General features: G+C 33.8%; 2 non-coding genes across 2 annotated transcripts; one reads left to right on the top strand and one right to left on the bottom strand.

Moving 5' to 3' along the window:
- Window positions 1–5,498: 5,498 nt before the first annotated feature.
- On the bottom strand, window positions 5,499–5,571 carry TRNAI-UAU (transfer RNA isoleucine (anticodon UAU)). The gene has a single exon. It is a non-coding gene; the product is annotated as a tRNA-Ile (tRNA).
- A 17,281-nt stretch (window positions 5,572–22,852) lies between these two features.
- TRNAT-CGU (transfer RNA threonine (anticodon CGU)) lies at window positions 22,853–22,925 on the top strand. The gene has a single exon. It is a non-coding gene; the product is annotated as a tRNA-Thr (tRNA).
- Window positions 22,926–25,511: the final 2,586 nt, after the last annotated feature.

The raw sequence follows: 25,511 nt of genomic DNA, 5'->3' as shown, positions 1-25,511 counted from the left end.
GGCCATGCCTTGCATTTAGAGGTTCTTCAAAAGAGTTGTATCATATTCATAACGGAAAGTTTTTGAAGTTGGTTGAAACCGTAGCAAAATTTGATCCAATAATCGCTGAACATCTCCACAAAATTCAAACATCTCAAAAGAAGAACATTGCTCATTACTTAGGGGGATCAAATTCAGAATAAAATTATAAGCATTGTTTTCAGAAGGAATTAAAAAGCATTTCTTACATCTGATTAAATCGTCAAAATATTACTTACTAATTCTGGATACTACACCTAATGTCAGTCATACTGTTGACTGTTGTGATTCAATTTGTTTATAAGAACGAGGAAACCAATAAAGCCCAAATTGAAGAACTTTTTTTTAGCATTTCAATCTATCGACATCACTATTGGACAGAGTCTATTTGAACTCATAAATGGATATTTAAAATCGTTAGAACTAAATATATCAAATTTACGAGACCAATCTTATGATAATGGTGCTAATATGAGAGGAAAGCACAAAGGATTGCAAAACTTTATTGAAAATAATTGGAGGGCACTCTATATCTCCTGCTTTGCCATTGTCTGAATTTATTTGTAAATGATGTAGCTAAAATTCCCTTCGAAACAGTTAATTTCTTCAGAGTAGTGCAGGAGCTTTACAACTACTTTTCTTCATCCGTTAAAAGTTGGTCTATTTTGCAACATCATGGTGAAAATATTACCTTAAAGCCACTTTCCAGCACCAGATGGGAAAGTAGAATTCAAGCTTTAAGACCGTTGGAAAGCGATTTGAAGGGAAATTTGAGTGTTAATAAATATTCAAGAAGATCAAACAAGAGACATGGAATCAAGAACTCAAGCAAAAATTTTGATTTAGATGGTTTCGTCGTTTAAATTCCTTTTTTCCATTAACATGTGACACGATACTTTAAATTTAGTAAATGTGGTAAATGAAAAATGCAAAACTCTAAATGTGATTTACAAATCGTGACTGATAATTTGCAAAATCTTATATCAGAACTCAATAATCGTAGATCAGATGAAGCGTATGAACATGCAGTTGCCAATGCAAGTATCGTTGCATTAGGTTTGGGGGTGGATACTGATTTTCCAAAAAGTCGAAACAGGTTTAAAAAGAAACTATTTCAAGATGAACAAACCAATCAACAATCCGAGACAAAAATTTAAGGTTGAATTTTACAATATAATATTAGACACTACTTTTTCTTCAATTACTGAAATACTCAGTCAATTAAAAGAACATTATATTACTATATACCTAATTAAAAAAAAACTTGAGTAACAATGAAATTTTAAAACATTGTAAAGGATTAGAACAAAAATGAATGGATAATAAAAATGTTAATGGAAAGGATATTGATGGATTTCGAAGAAATATAATCTTTGAGATGTTTTACCAAAGAGGATATTGATGTTTTAAATTATATTTATGAAAACTATCTTACCAATACATTTACAAATATTGCAATAGCTTTACGGATGTCCTTAACCCTGCCAGTTTCGGTGACTACTGGAGAACCAAGTTTTTCAAACTTAAAATTATAACAAACTACATGCGATCTACCATGGCGCAGGAGAGATTATCGGACTTGTCAGTTATATGCATACAGAGCGAAATTTTGGATAAATTAAATATACAGGAATTGATACGCGCGTTTCTAGCTTCTAAAGCTAAGAGAATGAATATTTGAATATATTTTCTAATATTTTACTTCAAAAATGTTTTATCATTGTTTTGATTTTAAAATTTATGAAATAATAAAAAACAATAAGACAAACACGTGCTTTAATATTATAATTTTAAAGCTTTTCAGTTCGAAAGTCAAATTTTGAATATTATAAAAGAGTATTTCACTATAATTTGCAGCACTTTATATGAGAGCGACAGAACCCCATAAAGGGGCGCCAAATTTCAATTTGAACAAGGGCGTCTAATAGCCACGCGGCAGCCCTGTAACCACTAGTGGTCCCATGCTGTCTTTACTGATGAGTGGAGGCTTAGTTTAATATCTGATTCTAGATGTGTTTATATCTGGAGATGATACAGGAGTTTGAAATCGTCCTTCGAACATTATGGAATGTTTATGTAATGCAGGTGTGGTTTTGTGGGAAGGAATAATAATAGACAGACATACACCCCTACACATACATTTTCTCCAGCGGATCCGTGAACCGGGATCGGGAAAGATATCACATGCGGCCTTAGAACTTTATGTAAGACTTAGTGAAGAGGTGCATATGGATCTTACTTTTTGTGTATAGACGATAATGCTAGTCTACATAGAATAAACTTCATTGAAGAATTACTTGAAATTGAAGCCACTGAGTGAATACAGTAGCCAGTAAAATCTCCTGGTGTGTGCGATTACTTTGGAAGAGCACCTGCACAAGACATACTCCTTCTAGAGATAAAAATGCCTCGAACATCGGATTGCTGGAGGAGCGGAATTTAATTCCCCAAACTGTGGCTAACAACGTTATTGTCAGCATGAAAATACCTCGTGATATTCTTACATATTTAATTCTTAAGCCTTAATTTTACCTTTTATTTTCTGGACTCATTAACACCATTTTTATTCTTTCATGCTATAATTTTGTACCATCTACAGTGCTCTTAAATTTCTTCTTTTTATTTATGTGTTATGTTGTGTATCATTCTGCACAAGATTAAAGATCACAGTTTCTGAGAAATCCGTGATTTCATGCTGTGATAATAATTTTGGTCATGAATTTAGCATAATGTGTATTGAATATTATGTGTACTCTGTTTTGTCATATAACGCTGTAATACCCCAGTCGAACTAGAGTTCCTTGTCAGCTAGAATACTGAACAATTGTGTTGTGACTCTTCGCTGCGTTCTTGTAGCGTAAGTAACAAGTCCAAAAAAGGGTTAAAATGCCATTTTATTCTAACTTAAAATGCACTAACTGTTGGCCCTTCTTGGGCTTACAAGAAGACTCTACTTGGGTTCTAACTCAAAAGAAAAAATACAAGATTGACAAATGCTAACTAAAATTAATCAGCTGAAGCTGCATAGAATCTGTTCGCGTAGTTGGCCTTTATTTAACCAGTTAACTGTGATTGATGAGTATACTCGTCATGGAGATGCGGCACGATTTTGTGTATAAAGCAGTGTAATCAATGCGCGTATAAAGAAACGTAATAGAAACAGAGAAAAGAAAAATAGTAACAAAGAAACCGGAGCTAGTGATTGATTATAATAAAAAAATGGGTGGAATGGATATGAGCGACGGAATTATCATAGCGTACTCCACAGCAAGAAAACGACTCAAAAATTACTACAAAAAGATATTTCTCCATTTCTTAGACATTATGTGTTATATAAAAAAAATAATGGAACATTATCGCGTATCCACGTTTTGCTCAAATTTATTGAAGACACTTTTGCTACGTATCCAATCGAAAGAAATAAATCGACGAAAACTCGGCCATTTAGACCTAATATAAGCCAGTTAGGCGGGAATCATGTTCCGGATTATATACTCAGAACATCGGAAAAAAACAACCCTACGAGAAGGTATTCGCATTTCTACAAACGTAAGATCAGGAAGGAATCGCGTTACTGGTGTTCGATTTGCAAAGTCCCATTGTGTAGTACCCTGTTTTGCTGAATATCACTCCACAGCAGGAATTTAAATTCTTACATTTATATGTATAATATTTATTTAATTCATTGCGTTTTTAGTTTAATATGTATGTAATATATGCTTATGTTAACCGAATAAGTAAATATTAGTAATAAAGTTTTCAATTTTATACTATAAACCCACCTTTTTCATTCAACATCTTACCAGCGCAACTTACTCTGTGATGGACGAATATACTCGTCATGGCTCAATTCTGGCGATACAAAACGGTGCGCTCTCTTAAACGAGAGCGCCACAGTTAACTGGTTAAGGATCACCAGCGTATACTATCAGGCACCTATTAAGTAAAGAATAAGAAGAAGATAGAATAATAAGAAGAAGACTAAGAAGCTTAAAATAAGAAGCTTAAAATGATAGCAACAACGTGGCCGAAAGGCAGAACACGCTCTCCTCCTGCAGTGACCGAGACCTTCAGCTTAAATACTCCTTTCCACCTTATTTGCATAAATCATAATCCTGAAAATTCATTCTGACAGGAAAACGTAGGTACGTAATTCGAAGGTAAAGGAAACGCTTACTCCAAAATAAAAATAACTTTTAGGAGAATAAAGTAAAACCCTAGAATGTCTATAACAGTTAAAAGTTGTACTTTAAACATATCTGCAAGTAACTTCAACTTGATATTTGTAAGTCATGTTATGACTGAAAATGAAAAAGTCATATTATGATAAAAATAGCATATATGAAAGCTATTTTTATCATATTTGCAGTATTATATAATTTTTTTACGCTGTATTTTATGCAATTGTACTGCATTCCACTGTATTGGTTGGCATGCATTATTGTTTTCCTTTTAGTTCCTTAATTGTTTTATCATATAAAAGTTTATTTTCGAAAAAACTTTTTCTTTATTTTATTTTTAGCCTAAAGGGCTATTAAGTTCGTTTTTGGCATTTTGTAGCGTTTCACTATAAACAGCGTTTCACTTTCCAAATTGTTGTCACCAAATATTATCGCACTATATTATATTTAAAGAAATTAAATAATGAAGAATCTGCAGGAATGTATGTATGTTTCTCGCATTGTGATAAAACAACGGTACCTAGAGCCATCCAATTTTGAATAACGTACTTCTCCATTCGAATATGGGCATCTAGAAGCCCAAATTTGGAATTTTTTTATTGTATATTTAATATTCTGTGAAGCATTTATGAGTTTTTGATTAAGAAACTCAACGATTTAAAAGCGGGCAATGGCAACACTGTACGGAAAAAAAAAAAAAAAAAAAAAAAAAAAAAAAAAAAAACCTTTTTATCTCCAGCGCGCGAGACTGTATATCCGAAATTATAAAAATATGCTCATTTTAAAGTTATTTTGTGATATTGCTGTTGAACTGAATTTTATGTTTTAAGTGCGAAGAACATGATATTTAATAAATAAAGGTAACACACAAAACGTTAAAAAAAACCTTTTGGGCGTAATATAAAATCCGAAAACTTTCAGATTTTATTTTAATATTTTTATTTTAGTTTATTTGTTTAGACTCTGAACACAGTAATTGTTTCAGGACGAAAAACGAGTTTTAAGTGATTCCAGAGGTAAAATTTAAGTGACTCCCATACGGGTTTTTTAGTGCTCCCTTGACATGTCTAACAGCCTTGAACCTAGACATTATGGCTTGTGATGTTCGACATAAGGGACCCTTTACAGAACTAGGCTGACTGCTGTAAGTCTTAGAAGCAAAGATAACAGTTTCTATCAGAAATCGTCTCCAAAACGTAGTATAAATTTTTTAAAGACAGAAATTATGACGTTAGAAAAATATGTAATCTTGTAGAGGCATTAGGTAATTAGAAAGCAGGCAAGATGAAAAATTAGCAACGCCTTCGCCGGGTATCGAACCACGGACTTCTGAAATATAAGCTCAGTGTGCTGACCACTACACCACGAAGGCACGCTAGGAAGGCGGGAGAAATACTTTATATACTCCCTCCCCTTTAAATGGCGACTGGGATTTTTAGGGGACCCTATTGCCAAATCCTGGGTGTGGAGATTCATCATCCACGATCCTATTAGTTCGGGCGCCACTGTAGGGATATTAGGTATTTAGGAAGCAGGCAAGATGAAAAATTAGCAACGCCTTCGCCCGGAATCGAACCACGGACCTCTGACATACCGGCTCAGTGTGCTGACCACTACACCACGAAGGCACGTTAGGATGGCGGGAGAAACACCTTATAATCTGATCTTTCTATTTTTGCATCTTGGTGGTTTGCGGTGTTTATATACCACAACAATCATTGTCCGTCAATTCTGTAAACTGCAATTTCTGATAGACTACCAATCAGAAGGCGGATGTTCTTAAATTTAGTTTCCCTAGCAAATTTCTGAAAATTCCCTCTCTTTCGCCAATTTTGCGGCAGAATATATTTAATTTTCATATAACGCTATAGAACTGCATGGCGTATGAGCACAACGAACATTAAATATATTAGAATTTATGCATTTTTAGCTGATGTATAGCTTAAGTATTTTCATTCTTATTTTACTTATTTTCTTTTTGTATTTTAATTGTTCTGTATAAATTTAAAAAAAATCTAAGTGATATTTTTTAAATGCATTTGCATCAGTCATGTAGTTAATAAAAGTCTTTTATACCACCACATATTTTGTACTCGGCTCCAGTGTGACATTTTAACTACTTGAATAAGTTTAACGAGCATATTTGTTTCATGTAATGCATTTTCCTGTTAAAAAAGTTAAGAATCACAGTGACTCCTTTGTGGTTATTAATGTTTCACATTAAATGCTTTTATGGTGAATATGCTCATTAAGGAGAAAAAGTAATTAAAAGAAAGACCTAGGCAAGCTCAAAGTTAGGTTAACGGTTATAACATTAATCTACAGAAGAAAAAATTTTCTTTTTGAAATAAAATCTTAACAGTTTACTAAGAAATGTTAGCTTTAACTCATTATATCAGTTTTTAGTTTTATGTTAAGCTGCTCATATTATTCATTTACTGAAATGCACTCTGCATTGTTATTGTCTGGAAAGTAAAATGTACATATGAAAGTAAAGTGTAGGTATGTGTATCTGTAAGTATATTTTAGCCGCCCAGACAGAGAAGCGATTAGTGACTTTTACTGCCGTACTTCGATGACCCCGGGTTCGAATGCCGGAGAAGGCATGGATGTAAAGGGTCTGCAACTTTATAAGAGGCCAATCGCTTCGGTGGCCCAAGTATTAGGTGTCTCCATAATAAAGCGACCACCGTTCCCCGCTTTAATAGTCCCCAACGCCTGTAACGGATAATGCCCGCATTTGGGAAAAAATATATTTTATAATAGCGAAATATTATTATGCATTCGCTAAGTGATATTTCTAACAAAGAAATATATTTCTCTAGATGTTTGCACTAGTTCTGGACTGATGATTTATACGAGTAGTTGAATAAGCGAGTGGAGACTGGTATTATCACATGCGATGAGATTGCTGTTGTCACGTGCGTTATCTCCTGTCTTCGAGACAAATGTGGGTTACTGATGTAAAATATAAAAAAAAAAAGGGATTAAAAAAAACACTGAAAGATTTCAGATTTTAAATTACTTCCAAAGGGGCGTTTTTTTTAACATTTTGTGTGTTACTTTTATTTATTAAATATCATGTTGCTTATCTTTAGAATTTCCGATACACAGTTCCGCGCGCTGGAGATAAAAAGGTCTTTTTTTCACCGTATTGCCAAGGCTCGCTTTTAAATCGTTGAGTTTGTTACTCAAAAATTCGTTAAAGGCTTAGAAAATATAAAATCCATAATAAAACAAATTCCAAATTTCAAATTTGGGCTTCCATATGCCCATATTCGTAGGAGGATTACGTCATTCAAAATTCGTAAATGGCTTTATGTACCGTTGTTTAATCACAATGTGAGAAATATACATACATTTATGTAGATTTTTCCTTATTTAATTTCTTCAAATATAATGCAGAACTCTTAACATTTGGTGGCAACAGTTTGAAAAGTGAAATGGACATTTATAGTGATTTAACGCAAAATCGCAAAACGAAAAGAATATTCCTTCAGGGACAAAACCCTTTTGGACTAATTATAAGTTTAAAGTTTAAGTAATAAATAATTAGCTAATTTAACTAGCAACATCTGAATCTAACTATCGTGGTGTTAGGTGTGGCGATATTATGGTGACACTAACAATGTGTGATAAAAGGGGATTAACCTATGTAAGCTCCTGGTCGGTGCTCGCCCATCGTGAGAAGAGACGATGCACATAAAACGAACTTGTTCATCACAATGACTTTATAATATTTTAACCTTAATATGGGCTCCTCTCGTTTTTAAATCATCAGGAAAGGAAGCCATGATCGGCAATATGTGGTGTCTTGCCTCCCAGTATAAAAGTTTCCAAGCACAGGAGATACAGGAGATTACCAAGGCACGGATGATGAACATTGCATTAGATGCTACCTTACGAAAATAGGTTCTACAAGTGACGCCGTAGCTATCGGTATTGCCCCTGTTATTCAGTTGTCTCGAGCATGGTACTGGTAAAACGCCAAACCTGGAAAAGGAAGACACTTGCGAACATAAGACATGAAGACACTTCTCAAATTCGGCATCTCAAGCCCGCCCAACAGTGCGTCGCGTCGCGTCTGCCCCGAGCTTCTTAGTCACATTCCCGACGGTATACCGCGATTGGAGTGCATTTGTATACGCTATTTTCCAGTTGTCATAGAGTATTGTGCCCGCCCCGGGGGCTGACTCAGGCTCTCGAGACCGCTCGAGACAGAGTAAGGCTCGCAGGGACCGTACTGGTACTGCCTTGTCTGCCTTTGCTCTGTGGGGTCGCAACATTGTGGATTGATAGAAGGGCGGTGGCGGCTCTTAATTCCGATAGGCGCCTATTAGGTCGCATTAGGACGGAAGCTGTCCCGTTCCATCAGCGTTGCCCCAAAGCAGATTAAAGTAAGAAATGTTCTATCTGCAGCACTCCGAAGAGAGAAAGGGGAGCTTTTCTGACACATCTTGCATAAAACTCGTAAAATCAAAAGGATCGATAGGCCCCGCTTTCGTGGTAGGTGTTGGTACTGAAAATCAAAATCAAGTCAGTTTTTGCTCTTTTACTCAACGCCACATTTTTGTCCTGGCGGAGGTCGCCTGAGGACAACTGCGTTACCTTTCGAGGGATTATGCCCCCGAGATCGTGGATCGGGGTGGGGCACAAGCATTTAGACACTGTGGGCATTAACCTTTCTATGGAATCACTCCTAGACAAGTGGCCGGGCATGGAGAATAAGCACTAAAATGAGTACCCGTTAAACGGTAATAAAATGGGGCTGGTTCCAGCTGGTTTGTAAATTAGAAAGGTGTAGGCAGAAAATGGGAGAAGTCAAATTTCTGAGGAGCCAACTAGAGCGATTCAGAGAAGATTCCCAAGTTCCCGCTTTTTATAAGGTAGTACAGTTAAGCACCTCAGCCAATGAAAAAAATTCCATAGTGAGAAAAACAAAAACACCAACCAATCATAAAATTCCTGTTGCTTATCAAATAGAGTGAAATGAAATGAAATCTTGTCTGATGAACTTGCTTACTCATGTTACAAGAAACAAGCTATCGAATCATTCTGTCGCAAATAAAAACTGATGAAATCTGTTAGCTGTTCTCATTATAATATGATATAGTCTCTCAGCTGTTTTCTCAAAAATAGTAATAATTCAAAAACTGTTTAGATAGTTCTATATTTCTTAAGATGCCATTGAAATACTAGTTTAATTTTTAAATCTTTTTTTGATATCCTATGGATTTAAAAATTTGGGAACTGCCAATGACGAAAAGTTTGCAATAGAATTTTTTCAAAGAAAAGGCATCATTCATTATAGAAAATCGTTTGAACAACCAACGAGATGAAATTATGCTTTAGCGATAGCTCGGTAGAGAAATAGTGATGCAGGAATCCATTCAGTTATGTTTAGCAATTTTTATATAAATTATAATAATTGTCTGAAATAGTTATTTACTCTTATGCTTCCATTCAGTTATGTTTAGCCTTTTTTTATATAAATTATAGTAATAAAAAAGTATTATATGAAATTAAACTTTCATCTAAATTTAAATAATTATAATCTTATATAATTATTTACTATTATACTTCCTTTCTTGCACTAGGGTTGCCGCAATTATTTTTGGCAGCACTGGCATCAACAATAGTTTGGCGATTTTTTACGGTCCTCTAAACGAAATAGTACTGAAAATTATTTCGTTATTACTAAATAATGCAAACTATGGCTTTGTTAAGAGTTTAAATATTTTAGGGAATTTTAGAATAAATCCCAAAACCTATGTAGGTAATTTTTGAGAAATGTGCCAAAGTTTCTTTTGCTTTTTTATGCATGTAATACATGTGCATATATTGTATAAGGTATTTCTGCCGCCTTCCTAGTCTGCGTTCGTGCTGTAGTGGTTCTGAACGCAGGGCCGGTATTTTAGAGGTCCGTGGTTCGATTCCCGGAGAAGGCGTAGCTAATTTTTCATCTTGCCTGCTTCCAAAAATACCTAATATTTCTACAATATTTAAGGATAAGAAGAAGCTTACGAGGCGAGGAGAAGTACGATTGTAATAAAAGTTAAAGTTTCTTACTGCATATATTGTTAGATACACATATACTTACAAGCATATTTTACATTGCTTAGAAATACATAATTATTGTAGCTGCAAGATGAAATTATGCAGAGGCTATTTGGACGAGCAACTGTTCTCAGGCGACACGGTGCTATAAGATGCAACTGCAGTATCTTACCCCGCTTGAATTGATATTATGCCATGAGTTGTCAACAATCATCAGAAGTCTGAAATTATTCATAATTTACTATGCTAAACCACCGGTTGAGTTTCATTGATTAGCTGTCTGGTTGTAGTTCGAACAATTATGTGGTCTTATGCGAGTACTATTATGCATGATCTGAAATTTAATATTCAGCTTTACGAAAGGGTATCTACTACTCATATCAAGTTTGTAAATATTTATATATTTACAAAATTATCGGACTCCTAGATGAGCAAAACATTAAAACTTGTGGCTTAAATAAATATGCATAAATAAGCTGAAGTAAGTTAATTTACTAAATAAAATACCATCTCAGTTAACCCTAGTGACTCATTAAATTCTTACACATAGTATATGCTATAAACTGCAGGCATTTCCTTAATACACATGAGATGAATAATTAATCTGTCAGCCTAACGCCCTTTTATAGCACTTTAAATTACAGAGATAATTCTGTTATTTTCAGTCTTTTGACCTTTAACATTTTATGTGTTGTATTATGTATATAAACATGTAAGATAATAAAATAATATACTAACATTAATTTTCAATGGTTCCTTAACTCTTGACTTTAATTTGGTTATTTCCACTTTCTATTCTAAAAATAGCAATTGCTTATAATAAATCGTTCTAAACTCCGTTATTTAAAGTTAATCTTTTTCACATGATTCTTACATAACGGTAACGACGCAGGCAATTACATAACACTTCGGCCAATTATAATATTAAAATTTGCAAACTGAAACCTAGAATCAGCAAAAAAGACAAAAGTAAAACAGTAACTTTTTCAAACGTTCATCTGAAAACTGCGCATGCTTGTATTACTTTCGCGTTGCCATTCCTTTTCAAAATATATTCCAAAATATAACAAAGTTCGATGTAACTGTTCGAGAACAGGCTCGCTATTCGAGCCGATTTAGCTCGTATTAATAAAGGAAAGTTTCCAGTCGGTCACAAATGCAGCAATATCTGTATGTTCCATGTTTTATCACTTCATCATCATCATATAAATTAGTGAACGGAAATTTGCCTGCTATAGCAAAAATTCCAAGACTGCCTATTATAACAAAAATAATGCATCCTCGATTGCCTGTTATAGCAAAACATTTCACCAGCAAATACATAAGCATCTAATGCATCTGCTTCTGCATATTTTTAATATTATAGTGAGTTAGATAAGAACATGGAACATATAACGAGTTACATATAAACACTTTCTTGTTCGGAAAATTTTCCTCAGGTCTCTGTGTTCTTCAAAAATCAAGCAGTTTTACCCCCCCTGATGCGTGAATGGTTTAATTTTATTCAACAGTTTAGGTGCTGAAGGTAGTCAGACGAAACATGGAATATGAATATGTTGCAGCATTTATGACCCACCAGACGAGCAGTAAAGTCGTTGAACGCTGATAAATTAGGCCCGAGTTTCGAATCCTGCGAACGGCCTGGGTACACGGGCGTTTTAGTGGTCTTCCCCATGTGCAAGTTGTACACGAGCCAGTAGATTTCCTTAGAAAGGCCTCCCCGAAAGCATCCCTTCTTTTGAACAGATAGCCCTCGATTGCTTTACCACAATCCAATAAGCTAAACCGCAGCATTCATCAGCAGATACGAACAAAATTATTCTGAAAGACTGAATTTGTTCTCAATATTTTTGGGAAACCAAGATACAAATTCTGAGAATTTTCCTGAAGTAAATAAAATCTGTTACACGAGACCATACAGTACTATTGTCTTATTTACGATAAGACAACAGTACTGTTTGGTCAAGAAATAAAGGAAAAAAAAAAAAGATGTTGAGGCAGGTCTAGAACACTAATTTTCTTAAATAAAGACATTTGAGATGTCGAAGTTGCTGGCCCGTATAACATGCCAATTCATTCCATGACTCACCCACACTCATCATCATAAATGTTCCCTTTCCTTCTCGATGAGTATTCAGATGGCGAGTCAGACATTTACTCATGTTCATGTAAAGATCTACTAGGCTCATCTTCATCATATCCACAGTTGCCTCAAAGATGACAATCCAAGGTGCCCACTATTATACAACGTATAATAGTAGTATAACGTATAATTAAACATATAAAGTGCTTATTGATAAATGAGTAGTAAATACACTTTACTATTTATTATAACGTATCTGAGAATATTTACGGGTATTATCTCACTAGCATTATTAGAAGATACCATGTTCGTTACAGGTCTTTACTACAAACTTTCGAGATCGAGAAATGATATGAATTCTCCTTATAATATGGCAGAGGTGGGCGAAATGTAATTATAATTACAATTACACTGTAACTGTAAATTAGAGCATGTGACTGCACATTGTTATTGAAATCAGATTATACAATTATTTTGTAATTGCAATTACATTGTAGAGTCATAGATTAATTGGAAGCAGAAAAGATGAAAAATATGCAACCGCCTTCGCCGGGAATCGAACCACGGACCTCTGGAATACCGGCCCAGCGTGCAGAACTACTACACCACGAAGAACACTAGGGAAGTGGGAGAAATACCTTATATACTCCCCTTTTTAAAGGGCGACTAGGGTTTTAGGGGACCTAGTCGCCAAATCCTGGGTGCGGAGAATCATCATCCACAACCCTTTTAGTTCGGGCGCCACTTGTAGAGTCATTAGGTAACTAGAAGCAGAAAAGATGAAAAATATGCAACCGCCTTGGCCGGGAATCGAACCACGGACCTGTAATTTGGGTAAAAGCTTATAAAACCGTATGCGAAGTTGAAAACTCAGATTCTTGCTTCGATGCAAATTAACCAGATAGCAGAGTAAAAACGTTTTCAGAGTATAAATGCAACGTAAAGACTTTGTATAAAGATTGAAGTTGAAATGCAAACTTTTAATTGATATAACAATTAACTTTTAATTGATATAACAATCAATAACGATATGAAGAACTAAAATTAGTCTAATTTCTAAAGAGTATGGATTCATGGTCTTCTCGTTTTCTGTGAGCAATTCGTTTTTGCTTTTAGGAATAACAAGGAGCATCTATTGTTATGTATTCCAAGCTCCCTTCATTTCCTTTAAATACCATCTACGCATTCTTCCACGTAATATCAATTCCTTGTGTCTATAAATGATGATTTTTCAACTAATTTTAAATTTAGAAAAGTATAAAAGCATGATTTACATAATTATAGTTTGCATATGATCTGGCTTTGACAATCTTTAATAGTTAAGATACAATAACACGCCGAACAAATATTAATTTAGAAGCAGCTAAGATTTCTTTCCTTGCTAAATTAAATTGTTTCGTATCAAATAAGCGAAACTCCATTTCAAGTAAAACAAAAATTAATCGAAAATATAATCAAAGTAAATATCTTGCAAAAGGAAAAGCAAATATTTTGCGATTCAGTTAGAAAGCACTGACGTAACCAACTTTGCACAGTTGGTGGCTTGCCTTCGATTTGAAAGGGAATAAGTCGTAGATGAAGAATCCTTATTCTCAGAGCTTCTTATGAGATTTTAATGAAAATTACTTAGTTTATCACTGGCTGTGAAATAAATTCGAAAACGTGCGTAGAAGTACGCTCTGATGGTGCATGTTACACTGTTGGTGAAGGATTCGTGAAATTTAAAGAAATTGTGAAATTAAAGATCACAACTTATGTAATTTTTGGTTAAAAAAGTAATGAATACATTTCTGACAAAGTAATAAAATTTTTAATGCTTTTCAACTCATTGTATCTTTGTGGAACTTGATTTTTAGCCATTCTATAAATTGAAAACAAATGCAGGAGTACGGCTTATACTTGAACATAACTTACGCTTTAACGGTGAAGCAAAAAATTAAGATCTTAATTTACTAAGATATTATAATAAAATTTAGTCTCAGTTTCATAGTTTATTCGTATCAATTCTTAAAATGTTTCATATAATTATGATTAATCCTACTGAATAATAAGCCGAAATAATTTTTGTGATTTGTTTTTCATTTTTTACTTTAGAAGGCTACATGAATAAATTTACTAATCAAAAAAGTGTTAGTATTAACGGTTGTAAAACTGTGTATGTTTAAAAAAGTAGCTCATTTGACACATAAAAACTGATTTATTCTATAAAGGTTATGGAAATTAACGAGAAATCTGAAAACTTCGAAATGTCTAATATTTCAAATTATTAAAAACTGTTATTTTGTTTATCACATATATAATGTAAAATAATGCTATAGACTTTGGTTACAATAATGGCTTTTTGTCGAGTTAATCATCATCAATAATAAACCATAGCACTTTTCATTGTATATTATCACATACTGTTTACTACAATATATAGTATATTTATATTTTATTAAAATGTAAAAGTTCCATTTACGAATATAATAAAATAATATCAATTTAAAATGTTTTATTCTTTTATAATAATCATTCCATTTAATTCGCATTGGTTTTTAATAGGAAAATGCTTCAATGATGGTGTATATTTTTTAATTCTTATTTATGTGGAAAAAGATTTAAAATATTTGAAAAGCAATGAAAATCGAGAAAGTAAAATAAGGGTTATTTTGAACACTTGTTAGAAACGTATTCAATTTACGTAATATTATCTTGCAAAGGAATTAATTAATTTAAAACCTTTTTAAAATTCGAATGTACAGCAATTGTCGATTTCATAACATTAGATATCGTAGAACAAGAAAAGGCGGCTAATCTTTGGAAAAAGTCAAGAGTGTGCGCAATGCCATTTTTGTGCAATTCTGGGATTTTTTTTTAAGTGAAAATAGGTCAACGTGTACATGGATACCGCATATGTGCAATTCTTAAAAACGCGGCAAGCAGTTTGCGATTGTGCACTTTCTCCCGATTTCACACCTAATCGTCGTCATGATTAAGCACTTTTGTACCATAAAAGTTCTAGCATAAGCGTAATTCGGCTAGCAGATTGTTGAAAAAAAAAATGTTGAGTTAAAAAAAAAAAAAAAAAAAAAAAAAAATCGCTATTATTTCGTGAAAACAAAATGGCGTCCAAACAAAAACTAGCAGGTTGCTGTAGCAGAGTTGGTTACCAAATTTTCACCAAAAAATCGCCAAGTTACCATAATCCAAAGATTAACCGAAAAGGCTTTTTAAAACTTCTTTGTATAATATTAGGTTATTTTGAAGAAGGTGTACATGAAAAATGATTAATGCCCTCCCCGGAACTCGAACCTGGACCTCTCGACTACGCGCCGAGTGTGCAACCGTTATACCACGAAGGCATGCTGGAAGAAGGGAGAAAATGCTTTCCTTATAGCTTTTCTAAGCTCGGGCTTTATGATCAGTAAATAATATTGTTGATTGATTGGGAAACAAAAACACTGGGTATTAAACTCAGACTATAAAGTAAAGCCCTCTCTTATATTAAACAAAGATTTTAATACTTTTAATACCGTCCAATCACGCTTTGCAAGCCCAGATATTAGAATATGATATTAAGGTTCTGATATTCCCTGCGCTGTGTTAATAATTCATGGGTATAAATTCTCCCAAATCATATTCTTTATTATCTTGCAAAAATATCTGAACGGTCCCTGATATAGTATAACAGTGCTTTAGGTACTTTACTACTAGTTAACAATGATAATAAAAGCCAAAACCTCGTTTTAGGGACGAAAGAGGAAAAAATACAGAGTTGACTTATCGAAATCAATTTCCTCTTCAAGAGACTCAATCACAGTTATGAGCACCGACATCCTAAAGCTTGGAACTAATGGCAGCACATCAAATAATGGCTCAAAGAAAATTTACGAAGAATTCATTTTTGTCTTCTGGCAACAAACAAAAAGCGTAAACAAACTATTTGTTCCAAGCATGAGTAAGGTTTTAAGATTAACTTTACTTTCTGTAATGCATTTCGTATAAATACGTTATTTATTAACATAATTCTAAGCCAAGTAGAAATCTAATGTCCAGTTATATTTTTCATAATAAAAAGTTTGATTTAATTATCAGAAGTAATGTAAAGATAATATAAATTTTATTAAAAAAAATGATGGTATTTTCTGACTATTCGCAACACATGAAAGTGGCCAACACAGTGGTCATTTTGTGAAAACGGTTGGCAGAAAACCATTTGTTTGGCTATCTTTAAGCCTCACAGATGCTGTTTTGCTTATAAATAATAATAAAAAAATGAAACAAAATTCTATTTAGCAGACATTTATAATTTTTGGGGGAAATGACGATTATATATAAAAAATCTGATGTATACGCCACATGACTTCCTTGTACGGAATATTAAATTATACGCATTTTTTCTTGCATTTCATTTAAACTTATTGGATTGAATTAAATCTACTTTGCCGACAGAGCATAAACCACAATAGAATAAATGCATTCTTTAAAATTCACTCTAGTATTTGTTTACCATAGCGACACTCTGGCGCTAGATTCACTTAACAGTATTATATTTCGTTCATATTATAACTCATAATGCACAAAATTTATATCATTTAAAGAATAGAATTATCTAATCGTTGCCACATGTTCTATTCAAATACTATAATAAAGCTAGAATGATGTATAAAAGAAATTAAGCAAACAAAACAAAAAAGAAACAGTTCTTCACAGACGATTGAGTATTTCTCATTCAATTAATTCAGTTCTCACTTCGCGAGAAGGCAAAAATACAGAAAAACTCAAAATATCTATATTAAAAATTACGAAGTAAATCTTAAACACTTATTTCCTTGAAAAAATTCCAGAAAGGATTAAGCATGATTTAATTGACAATAATAAATGAAGGCGTTATCTTTGTTGTTGCGAAGCTAAGTTTTTCTAGATTGGCAACAAATCCACTAGTCTGCTGTTTCAAATGTAAACAATCAATGGCCGCCATAAAAAAAAAAGGCTTAGCGGCGCTTAGACAACTTTAAAATTGTTGGTAATTCTAAAAATATTTCACACAGATTTACTAAAGGCATAAAAACCTTAACCGGAAGATAAAAACAACATAATTCAATCATTTTTAAATCAAAAAATGTACGATTTACAAACATATAAGAGTAAAGAAACTGAGATCACTGAGCCGGGTAACAGAGTGGATATATATATAAATATATTTATATACGTTTGCTGCGGCCGATTGCAACCAAAATACGAGGTGCACATCTACATGTTATAGCAGTCCTATATACAACATTTCAACGTTCTGAGGCTACTCGTTTTTGAGTTATGCGAGATACGCACGTACGTACGTACATACGTTCGTACAGAGGCCACGAAAAATTCTCTTCAGAATTCATTTTAAAGCAGTTTTATAATTTTTTTTAAGGAAACGAGTCTTTTATTCTGTCCTTACGTACAGATATCACGCAAAAAATACGTTCATTTGCCTTCGATAGCGGTCAAAATGGATATTTTCGTTGAAATATGCTGCCTGAAACTTTTCGCGATTACAATACTTCCTTTTTACTTCGTACAAGGAAGTAAAAATGTAAATCCACGTATCCTCAAACAAGCGTGTGGCGCGCGCATGGATGAGTTGGGTATTTGTCAAAAACGTCATGTGATATCATGAAAATATCATGTCATATGAGTATATGTCAGTTATACCGATGTCGGGGGGGGGAGATAACCAGTAGGTATCAATATATAATTTTTCTTGTTGTATAGAAATTCATTTCCAATGATAAAAATTAAAAAAAGGTTTTCCGGTATTTAAGTAATAAGCAACCATATTGGCCCAGTTTGACGATTTTTTGCAAATGAAAAGCAAAAAGTTACTTATAGGCTGCAAGATGGCGATTTTCGCCTCACTTTTTTGAAAAAGATTTGCGAAGCGTCGGTATTTATTTCCAGCTGGAAAACATTGTCAACACATAAAAAGAAAACATACCTTAATAATTTAAAATATAAACTTTAAGTAAGTATTACGTGATACATTAGAAAATAAAATATTTACATTTGCTATAAATCTTTCTGTCATTTTTGTTTTATTCTTTTGCCCAAGTACACAGCGATCTGTTTACACTTAAAAAGATAATAGACTTGCAAAGATACGGCATCGAGCAAACTCCGGTAACGTCAACTGTCTTGTGAGCATCTATCTATTTATTTTTAACTAATATTTTAAGTATTTCCCTGTTTCTTGTTGTAAGTTCTCTTTTCACCCACACTTTTCATGCCAGAATGTTAATGAGATAGCAAGCGTTTAATTGAAATTGAGGGAGGAAGAAGTGCTATTTAAGCGAAAATTTCCCAAGTTGAATTTAAAGCGTGTTCTGCCTACTTGAGGATTGCCTGCTTGATAGTACTTGACTTTTTAGTGATTTGATTCTATACCGTTGAGTGTGTCTAGCCATTAGGCTTGTCTCGCAAAATTCTATATACCAGAGCCTTTCCTGCTCGTTACTTTATCCTGTAAGCCGTTAGACTAATGTATTACATTTGGTTTTAGTGCAGCTTTACGTAAAGTTAAGCCAGAAGTGTTGGCCTGTTTAAACCCAAGTTGGCTCATCGTTATTTCTTTGTGTTCAAATAAAAGGATCTTATATACACTTCTTTTGACTTTTCTTTCTGTAATCACAGGACGGGAAGATAATTCTTCTGTAGTCTTTTTAAAGTCGATGGAGTATGCTTCCTAAGAATACCAGACTTTGTAATCAACATAACGCATTTCCTCGTTGTTCTCTTTAGAGTTTTGCTTCAAAATTCTGTGTTCCCGAAGAAATCTTACCATAGTTTCTTTCATCACTGGAAAATTCCACTAGTGAATATTTCAAAATTATATTTAAAGCATGAAATATTACGATTTGTTTATAAAAGCTGTTGGAATGCAACAACAAAAAAAAAAAAATTGGCAAAGTTGGTTGACTGAAAGATTGTTATGAACATGGTTGCCTGAAGAATCGTTACAGACATCGTTCCTAGAGTTTTGGCATATAGCACGAAGGCATGGAAAAGAAGGAAAGAAATACCTCATAAAGTTTATTGCCAAGTTCCTAATACAACTATTCCAGTTTAAAATTTAGCACATATTTCTTTCACCACTTCAAACATGTCTCTCTCGTTTTGGACATAAATTTTACAGTGTGCCACATATAAAAAGCTAACCTTACTTGTGATATACCATCATCTAATGCAGCAGTTCTCAACCGTTTGACCTAAACACCGCGTAACACCTAAACAAAAATTGAAAACCTTTAGTACCACTACTACAAAGTACTACTAGCACCGCCACTCTTGAACGAAGCTCAGATTGCATAAATTTAAGAGTGTTAGAGAAAAACTCAATCAGGATGTTGGGGTTTTAATTTTTTAATTTAATAGTTAAAAATACTTTGCTTCTTTGCGTACCACCTATTTTTCTCTTGCGTACCACCAGTGGTACGCGTACCACTGCATCATCGACCAGTGGTACGCGTACCACCGGTTGAGAACCCCTGATCTAGTGCAAGCAACAATTTTGCTCGAAGCTCTGCCTTCTTCCACTACGTTACCATTCGATGGAGTGGCATATATGAATAACATGTCAGTTTTATCGTGGGATACGTGATCTCTGTTGACGATATAAAGTTTTCAATTCTCATAGATTATGTTTAGCAATCTGCAACTAAAAATATTAAAGTCACGGGTGTCACTATATTGTCCATTATGAGGACTGCCAGGAGGCTGAGAGCGATTGCAAAATGCTACACTCTAAGCATTTTGTTTCATATTTGATCATTCCAGAAAGTTTCGTTTTGGACATAAACGTATATTTCGTTTTGGACCAATGGAAAGTCCGAAAGTTTCCCTTGTTAGTAAAGTTTTATACGAGTTATATTAACCAGCTGATAATGTTTAAATATAAATACTCATAGTCCGACACCTTTGAAAAAAATTTTAATATACGTGAACTTCAGGAGGAATTTGTTTGAGTACGCAAGTATGGTAGTTAATAGTTAAAACCTAGATGCTGCCACTTGAAACTATAATAGAAAAGCATGTCTATTTAAAATCAAAAGTAATTCAATCATAGCACGAGTATATATGATAGTTGCTGAGACAGAATTTATGCTAAATGCAGAAAAATTAGCAACTTTATAGCACAGCCTAGAAATTCTAAATAAACTGATCCTTCAAAAATCGGTTTTCTAGGTAAGCCATTTCGAAGCTGCTGGAGTGCAAAAACTAACTAGGCTGACTAGACTAAGTTCTGACAGGATCAAAAGTATAAACTGAAAAATGTTTTCAATAAACTGTATGTTAAAATTATATTTATCATATGAAATTTATATGTCAAGAAAAAGACAGAAACTAACAGAAAAGACTAAATTTAAAAAAAAAACCGATTTTGTAAGATTTAAAAGACCCTCTTGGAAGTCACTTTGATTCTATTCTTTTTCACGTAACTTTGGTCTATCCTTATACTTGCCGAACATTTTATTTGTTTGAATTAAAAATATTTAGTCTTTGAGATCTTCATTGATGACATTTATGGATACAATACGCAAGGAAATCAAAGTTGAGAGATGTTGGTTAGCAAGTATGGATGAATGAAAGATTAGATTATGAAAATTACAACAAAATTACAAGGCTGAAAAATGAAAAAAATGTCACATTTACTATAAATAGCATTAATATAATTTTGTTAGTTTAAATACTTTAAACTGGCCTTTGTTATACATTCCAAACTTGAAAGCTACACTTTATTCATGAGAAGCAATTACTCTGCCGGGAAAAAAAACCCCTTTGATCAACATCATTTTCTGCGTCAAATAAAGGTATAGAATGTTTGATATTCATTAATTTAATAAGCTACATAGTATTCTCGACTTATTTATATGAAAATGTTTCTCAAAGCATTTTACTACCGGATGAAAACTCAATAATTTATGCAGTGGAACCTCTTGCATATTTCCCCAGAGCCATTTTAGCTGTGTCGTTTCAACTTCCTAAAAGAATTCAAGCCCTTTTAGATTCTCTGACTGCCCGGTTTTTCACTATCTTTTGCCATTTCTCACATGTCCTAACGCAACTATAATGTGTCAAATGGGATAAATAAGTTTTACTCTAGAAAGATAAAATGTCTTCAGTTGATATAGAGCTCTAAAAGCCTGGAACGTTTTCGAGAGTAGCTAGATACAATTTCCTCATTTAAAAAACCGTCTTTGTCTTCTAAAACTCAGTGTAAACCCGTTAATTTGTTATTTTTTTGATGATTTTGACTTCCTGATTGTCCAACTGGGTCAGAAAATGTTTTCGGTTTTCAGTGCGAACTATGCAAAGTCAGAAATGAAAAAGATAAAACGATACGAAAGATTCAAATACAAAAACATAAAAAAGGGAGATAACGAAATATTTAAAACAAGTGAGAAGTTGCTACAATAGAAGAAAATCTATGAAATCTATGAATCATTTCTGAGCTTCCCAGTACCAATTTCAAATTGTAGGTTTGAAGAAAACACATCAATGAAAAACAATGAATCCTGCCACATCTCTCTGTTTGAGATCACAGATTTATGAATCGAATGCAGTCTGACAGATTCTGCTATTAAAAGCTCATTAATTCTGTGGTAAAATTTTCTGTAACTATCCAAGTTTTTCTTTTTGTGACTTTTAGCCATCTCGACAACATTTCTGTGTATGTTGTGATAGCACAGACTTCCACGGTGCGGCAATAGCTTTTATTACATTAAGCGTGCTTCAGATTGACGTTTTCGTCTCCTTTCAGCAGCTCAAATAGCAGCCCTCACAGGTCGCTTGTGATAAGATCTCTTCATAACTGCAATATTGCTTTGATTCAAAGGCTGAAGACGACTTGTTGAATATGGGCGAGAAACATGAATCTTTATGGTGGTTAAGTTCAGATCATGTATGTTATGGGCTGTACATCTGCCTAGTGTCCTATAAACGTGCTTATTCTGAGCCACAATTTGACTATTAAAACGATGAAGACAGTTGCGAAATGACGAGCTGTCGATCCAGGCTTTTCTTATGGTGACAGTAAATGCAAGTACTGTTCTTAAAGTATTCTTAAAATAGTAAGTATTCTTAAAATAATTTGGATTCTCGGACTTACCGATCAGACGAGGGCAGTGCTTATCAATGCTGTCTGCATCACACACAAGGGAAGCAGTTGGCCGTTGGTTAATGCATGCTCCATCATGACACTTGTCATATTTTATTCCGAGGGTACTACTTGGGAAAAGATTGTAAAAACTTCTAGTTTCGGCCATAGTATACATATCACACAAGACATACTTTTCTATAATCTTGTTTAATTCACTAACAAGTTGTTTACTCATTCTTCAACAGCGTTATTTTCTGCAACACAGATCAAAAGTGATGAAATCGAGATCCTCTTTTGGGAGCAGTACAGCCAACGGAAATCCGGAATGCTTAAAATTTTGCAATTTCTTTTGCTTTTCACTGTTTAAGGTATTTCCTCCCGCCTTCTTAGCATGCCTTCGTGGTGTAGTGGTCAACACACTCGACGCGTATTCGAGAGGTCCGTGGTTCGAATCCCGGCGAGGGCATTGCTCATTTTTCATCTCTTCTGCTTTAAAAAATACCTAATATCTCTACAGTGGCGCACGAACTAAAAGGGTAGTGGATGATAATTCTTCACCACCAGGCTTAGGCGATTGGGTCCTATAATCCCCAGGGAAACAGATTTAAAAGGATGAGTAAATACGGTATTTCCTCCCGCCTTCCTTCGTGGTGTAGTGGTCAGCACACTCGATGCGTATTCGAGAGGTCCGTGGTTCAAGTCCCGGCGAGGGCATTGCTCATTTTTCATCTCTCCTGCTTTAAAAAAATTCCTAATGTCTCTACAACTGAATTATAGGTCTACTTAAAGGTTAATTGGAAGCGCGCATGATTGACGATTGAATGTGACTGAACCTTTACAGAAGTAAAATTTTGAAATCTTCGTATTTGGCCCTGCGAAGTCGCTTAGATGTGTTCCAGGAACCCGATGCAGCAGCATTAAGGATTATTTTTCTCGATTTTTTAAGTATTGTGGATAAGATAGATTTGGTAATTCCATACCTTTTTTCAATATACTACTTGACGTTACTTGTCGCATCCTGAAAACTACCAAAGCGATATCTAGTGCTTTGTCGAACACTGCGGTTAGAATTTTCTGAGAATAAATAAATGTTGACGCGCGCTGAAAGTTCATATGCAACTAAACTACAACTCAGTAAATCTATATGTAACTAAACTACAACTCAGTAACTAAACTTAACTATATAAATCTTTTATTGTAAATGCAAGTCATTTAAATTTGAACTAGAATTATTCATTTAATATTCTGTATCTTTTTAAATTTTACGAAGGAGAGAAGATGGTAACTCGGTGACCATTGGAGGAGGAAAACAAGTAAGTAATTTTACCTGATTAATTCAGAATTGTTCAAGATTTAACATTAGTCATATTAGCAAACTTTTAAGGAATAAAAGAAAATTTCTGAACATAGGAAAAAACATTGCATTTCATGATTGAAGCTCACTGTTAACGCGATGATCGCGATTGTTGAGCAACGTTACTCATGGTGGTTATGTTTTAAAGACTAGAGTATATTCTGTGAGGTTTACAATTAAACGGGACGGAACATTTCTGAACGCAGACCTAGTAGAGAAAGAACAGAAAAAATATGAAAAACTTCGCAAGTTCGTGTTAATTGATAAAATCTGAAGATGCAACTGGCTAAAACGCGGTTCGTGATTCGTGCTAACCGAAATTCGTGTTAACCTGCAAAACTTCCTATAAATTTATATACATCGCTGCCGGGACCGAAATTAATTTAGTTCATGTCAATCCGCATTCGCCTTAAGCAAGTTCATGGTATGCGGAATTTATTATATTTAATATTTTCAAGTGAAGAAATATTATTAAGGATTTTAAGTAATGTTTAGTTTTTAAATATTACGATATAAAAAACAAACAAAAACAAAATGCATTTCAGAACCTTTGTGAGTGCATCTTTCGCAATGTAATCAAGTAGAATTTCAAGGAAACTTCTTGTTCCTTCAATCCACATAGAAAGAAAAGAGCATTCTTATTCTCTTTACCTGAAATCGCTTAATTAAAATCGACATATTCCATTTAGCAGTTTCATTCGTAAACACCTCTTTATATATCTTTGCTATTGTATTTTTATTCGGTAACGCTAGCAACAGCAGAATGTCCACACTAATTATTATTTCTGTCAAAAACTACTCCCTAACTAGTCTGGATAGTTTAACGCAGTCACAATGCTTTCAAGTTCTTGGATCAAAGTTTGAGAAAACTCAAATTTCTAGAAACTGAAAACTTGGTTAACCTGTAAAGAAAATATTTCTTGTAATTACATTTATCGATGAACAAATTGTAGTATTAATGAATTTTTTTTCAGAGTCTTATATGATGCATTGCAGAGTTTCTTAAAAAAAGAACTGTGGTCGCGACCCCCGTAGGGGTCGCCAAAAATTTTAGCAGTTTTTGATATTTCTTTGACTTATTATAATAACTTTACAATTACCAAATATTTTTACACAATGTATCTGAAAATAGATAAAGATAAAACAATATAGACAAAGAAAAAAAAATGAAAACGTTTCGACGCATTCTTTTTATAATATAAACTTTCATTTTACTTGCTTTGCACATGACGCTGTCATTTCGTCTGTTACTTATTTAAAATTTTCACTTTGTTTAGTTAAAAGGATGAGTAAATAAGGTATTTTCTCCCACCTTTCTTCGTGGTGTAGTGGTCAGCAGACTCGATGCGTATTCGAGAGGTCCGTGGTTCAAGTCCCGGCGAGGGCATTGCTCATTTTTCATCTCTCCTGCTTTAAAAAAATGCCTAATTTCTCTACAACTGAATTATAGGTCTACTTAAAGTGTTAAAATTAGAAATTAAAGTTAATGAGTTAAAAGTGCAATAATATACTACAATACATGTGAAAACATTGACGGTTTCACTCACGTGTGTGTCGGATTTGCGCAATGCTTATGCAGTTCCACAAATTTTCGTAAATATTACGGAGTCCAGGGGTCGCGAAAAAGAATCTCAGTGATAAAAAGGTGTCGCGACTGAAAAAAGTTTAAGAAGCCCTGATGCACTGCAAACGTTGCAT

The sequence above is a fragment of the Stegodyphus dumicola genome, chromosome 4 (genome assembly GCF_044657685.1).
Source record: "Stegodyphus dumicola isolate Sdum_Otavi_A_Nest chromosome 4, ASM4465768v1".
Lineage (NCBI taxonomy): Eukaryota > Metazoa > Arthropoda > Arachnida > Araneae > Eresidae > Stegodyphus > Stegodyphus dumicola.
The sequence above is the reverse complement of the archived record's forward strand: the minus strand, read 5'-3'. Positions and strand labels throughout refer to the sequence as shown.